We start from the raw sequence: 5,532 nt of genomic DNA on the forward strand, positions 1-5,532 counted from the left end.
CCCTTGACCCCAGCAGCGAAAGTCACAAATAAAAACAATGGGGTTCCATCCCTGGACCCCAGTAGTGAGAGTAACAAATAACAACACTGGGGTTCCATCGCTGGACTCCAGTAGTGAGAGTCACAAAAAGCAATATTGGGTTCCATCCCTGGACCCCGGTAGTGAGAGTCACAAATAACAACACTGGGGTTCCATCCCTGGACGCCAGTAGTGAGAGTCACAAATAACAACACTGGGGTTCGATCCCTGGTCCCCAGTAGTGAGAGTCACATATAACAACACTGGGGTTGCATCCCTGGACCCCAGTAGTGAGAGTCACAAATAACAACACCGGGGTTCCATCCCTGGATCCCAGTAGTGAGAGTCACATATAACGACACTGGGGTTCCATCCCTGGATACCAGTAGTGAGAGTCACAAATAACAACACTGGGGTTCCATCCCTGGAACCCAGTAGTGAGAGTCACAAATATCAACGCTGGGGTTCCATCCCTGGACGCCAGTAGTGAGAGTCGCAAATAACAGCACTGGGGTTCCATACCCTGTAGTAAGAGTCACAAATAACAACACTGGGGTTCCTTCACTAGTAGTGAGAGTCACAAATAACAACACTGGGGTTCCATCCCTGGACCCAAGTAGTGAGAGTCACAAATAACAACACTGGGGTTCCATTCCTGGAACCCAGTAGTGAGAGTCACAAATAACAACACTGGGTGTTCCATCCCTGGACCCCAGTAGTGAGAGTCACAAATAACAACACTGGAGTTCCATCCCTGGACCCCAGTAGTGAGAGTCACAAATAACAACACTGGGGTTCCATCCCTGGACCCCAGTACTGAGAGTCACAAATAACAACACTGGGGTTCCATCCCTGGACCCCAGAAGTGAGAGTCACAAATAACAACACTGGGGTTCCATCCCTGGACCCCAGTACTGAGAGTCGCAAATAACAACACTGGGGTTCCATCCCTGGACCCCAGTAGTGAGAATCACAAATAACAACACTGGGGTTCCATCCATGGACCCCAGTAGTGAGAGTCACAAATAACAACACTGGGTTCCATCCCTGGACCCCAGTAGTGACAGTCACAAATAACAATAACAACACTGGGGATCCATCCCTGGACCCAATTAGTGAGAGCCACAAATAACAACACTGGGGTTCCTTCCCTTGACCCCAATAGTGAGAGTCGCAAATAACAACACTGGGGTTCCATACGTGGATCCCAGTAGAGAGAATCACAAATAACAACACTTGGGATCTATCCATGGACCCCAGTAGTGAGAGTCACAAATAACAACACTGGGGTTCCATCCCTGGATGCCAGTAGTGAGAGTCACAAATAACAACACTGAGGTTCCATTCCTGGACCCCAGTAGTGAGAGTCACAAATAACAACACTGGGGTTCCATCCCTGGACCCCAGTAGTGAGAGCCACAAATAACAACACTTGGGTTCCACCCCTGGACTCCGGTAGTGAGAATTACAAATAACAACACTGGGGTTCCACCCCTTGACCCCAGCAGCGAAAGTCACAAATAAAAACAATGGGGTTCCATCCCTGGACCCCAGTAGTGAGAGTAACAAATAACAACACTGGGGTTCCATCCCTGGACGCCAGTAGTGAGAGTCACAAATAACAACACTGGGGTTCCATTCCTGGACCACAGTAGTGAGAGTCACAAATAACAACACTGGTGTTCCATCCCTGGACCCCAGTTGTAAGTGTCACAAATAACAAAACTGGGGTTCGATCCCTGGACCCTAGTAGTGAGAGTCACATATAACAACACTGGGGTTGCATCCCTGGACCCCAGTAGTGAGAGTCACAAATAACAACACCGGGGTTCCATCCCTGGACCCCAGTAGTTAGAGTCACATATAACGACACTGGGGTTCCATCCGTGGATACCAGTAGTGAGAGTCACAAATAACAACACTGGGGTTCCATCCCTGGAACCCAGTAGTGAGAGTCACAAATATCAACGCTGGGGTTCCATCCCTGGACGCCAGTAGTGAGAGTCGCAAATAACAGCACTGGGGTTCCATCCCTGTACACCTGTAGTAAGAGTCACAAATAACAACACTGGGGTTCCATCCCTGGACCCCAGTAGTGAGAGTCACAAATAACAACACTGGGGTTCCATCCCGGGACCCCAGTACTGAGACTGGGGTTCCATCACAAATAACAACACTGGGGTTCCATCCCTCGACGCCGCTAGTGAGAGTCACAAATAACAACAATGGGTGTTCCATCCCTGGGTAGTGAGAGTCACAAATAACCCTGGGGGACCCCAGTAGTGAGAGTCACAAATAACAACACTGGGGTTCCATCCCTAGACCCCAGTACTGAGAGTCACAAATAACAACACTGGGGTTCCATCCCTGGACCCCAGAAGTGAGAGTCACAAATAACAACACTGGGGTTCCGTCCCTGGACCCCATTAGTGAGACCCACAATTAAAAACACTTGGGTTCCGTCCCTGGACCCCAGTAGTGAGAATCACAAATAACAACACTGGGGTTCCATTTATGGACCCCAGTAGTGAGAGTCACAAATAACAACACTGGGGTTCCATCCCTGGACCCCAGTAGTGAGAGTCAAAAATAACAACACTGGGGTTCCATCCCTGGAACCAATTAGTGAGAGCCACAAATAACAACACTGGGGTTCCTTCCCTTGACCCCATTAGTGAGAGTCGCAAATAACAACACTGGGGTTCCATCCCTGGACCCCAGTAGTGAGAATCACAAATAACAACACTTGGGATCCATCCATTGACCCCAGCAGTGAGAGCCACAAATAACAACACTTGGGTTCCATCCCTGGACTCCAGTAATGAGAGTCACAAATAACAACACTGGGGTTCCATCCTTGGACCTCAGTAGTGAGAGTCACAAATAACAACACTGGGGTTCCATCCCTGGACCCCAGTAGTGAGAGCCACAAATAACAACACTTGGGTTCCACCCCTGGACTCCGGTAGTGAGAATTACAAATAACAACACTGGGGTTCCACCCCTTGACCCCAGCAGCGAAAGTCACAAATAAAAACAATGGGGTTCCATCCCTGGACCCCAGTAGTGAGAGTAACAAATAACAACACTGGGGTTCCATCGCTGGACTCCAGTAGTGAGAGTCACAAAAAGCAATATTGGGTTCCATCCCTGGACCCCGGTAGTGAGAGTCACAAATAACAACACTGGGGTTCCATCCCTGGACGCCAGTAGTGAGAGTCACAAATAACAACACTGGGGTTCCATCCCTGGACCCCAGTAGTGAGAGTCACAAATAACAACACTGGGGTTCCATCCCTGGACCCCAGTAGTGAGAGTCACAAATAACAACACTGGGGTTCCATCCCTGGATCCCAGTAGTGAGAGTCACATATAACGACACTGGGGTTCCATCCCTGGATACCAGTAGTGAGAGTCACAAATAACAACACTGGGGTTCCATCCCTGGAACCCAGTAGTGAGAGTCACAAATATCAACGCTGGGGTTCCATCCCTGGACGCCAGTAGTGAGAGTCGCAAATAACAGCACTGGGGTTCCATCCCTGTACACCTGTAGTAAGAGTCACAAATAACAACACTGGGGTTCCATCACTGGACCCAAGTAGTGAGAGTCACAAATAACAACACTGGGGTTCCATCCCTGGAACCCAGTAGTGAGAGTCACAAATAACAACACTGGGGTTCCATCCCTCGACGCCGCTAGTGAGAGTCACAAATAACAACACTGGGGTTCCATCCCTGGACGCCAGTAGTGAGAGTCACAAATAACAACACTGGGGTTCCATCCCTGGACCCCAGTAGTGAGAGTCACAAATAACAACACTGGGGTTCCATCCCTGGACCCAAGTAGTGAGAGTCACAAATAACAACACTGGGGTTCCGTCCCTGGACCCCATTAGTGAGACCCACAAATAAAAACACTTGGGTTCCGTCCCTGGACCCCAGTAGTGAGAATCACAAATAACAACACTGGGGTTCCATTTATGGACCCCAGTAGTGAGAGTCACAAATAACAACACTGGGGTTCCATCCCTGGACCCCAGTAGTGAGAGTCAAAAATAACAACACTGGGGTTCCATCCCTGGAACCAATTAGTGAGAGCCACAAATAACAACACTGGGGTTCCTTCCCTTGACCCCATTAGTGAGAGTCGCAAATAACAACACTGGGGTTCCATCCCTGGACCCCAGTAGTGAGAATCACAAATAACAACACTTGGGATCTATCCATTGACCCCAGCAGTGAGAGCCACAAATAACAACACTTGGGTTCCATCCCTGGACTCCAGTAATGAGAGTCACAAATAACAACACTGGGGTTCCATCCATGGACCCCAGTAGTGAGAGCAACAAATAACAACACTTGGGTTCCATCCCTGGACTCCGGAAGTGAGAATAACAAATAACAACACTGGGGTTCCACCCCTTGACCCCAGTAGCGAATGTCACAAATAAAAACAATGGGGTTCTATCTCTGGACCCCAGTAGTGAGAGTAACAAATAACAACACTGGGGTTCCATCGCTGGACCGCGGTAGTGAGAGTCACAAATAACAACACTGGGGTTCCATCCCTGGACCCCAGTAGTGAAAGTCACAAATAACAACACTGGGGTTCCATTCCTGGACCCCAATAGTGAGAGTCACAAATAACAACACTGGGGTTCCATCTCTGGACCCCAGTAGCGAGAGTCACAAATAACAACACTGGATTTCTATCCCTGGACGCCACTAGTGAGAGTCACAAATAACAACACTGGGGGTTCCATACCTAGACCCCAGTAGTGAGAGTCACAAATAACTACACTGGGGTTCTATCCCTGGACGCCAGTAGTGAGAGACACAAATAACAACAATGGGGTTCCATTCCTGGACCCCAGTAGTGAGAGTCACAAATAGCAACACATGGGTTCCATCCCTGGACCCCATTAGTAAGAGTCACAAATAACAACACTGGGGTTCGATCCCTGGACCCCAGTAGTTAGAGTCACATATAACAACACTGGGGTTCCATCCCTGGACCCCAGAAGTGAGAGTCACAAATAACAACACTGGGGTTCCATCCCTGGACCCCAGTAGTGAGAGTCACAAATAACAACACTGGGGTTCCATCCCTGGACCCCAGTAGTGAGAGTCACAAATAACAACACTGGGGCTCGATCCCTGGACCCCAGTAGTGAGAATCACAAATAAAAGCACTGGTGTTCCATCCCTGGACCCCAGTAGTGAAAGTCACAAATAACAACACTGGGGTTCCATCCCTGGACCCCAGTAGTGAGAATCACAAATAACAACACTGGGGTTCCATCCCTGGACCCCAGTAGTGAGAGTCACAAATAACAACACTGGGTTCCATCCCTGGACCCCAGTAGTGAGAGTCACAAATAACAACACTGGGATTCCATCCCTGGACCCAATTAGTGAGAGCCACTAATAACAACACTGGGGTTCCTTCCCTTGACCCCAGTAGTGAAAGTCGCAAATAACAACACTGGGATTCCATACGTGGATCCCAGT

Source organism: Cherax quadricarinatus, chromosome 20 (assembly GCF_038502225.1).
Source record: "Cherax quadricarinatus isolate ZL_2023a chromosome 20, ASM3850222v1, whole genome shotgun sequence".
NCBI lineage: Eukaryota > Metazoa > Arthropoda > Malacostraca > Decapoda > Parastacidae > Cherax > Cherax quadricarinatus.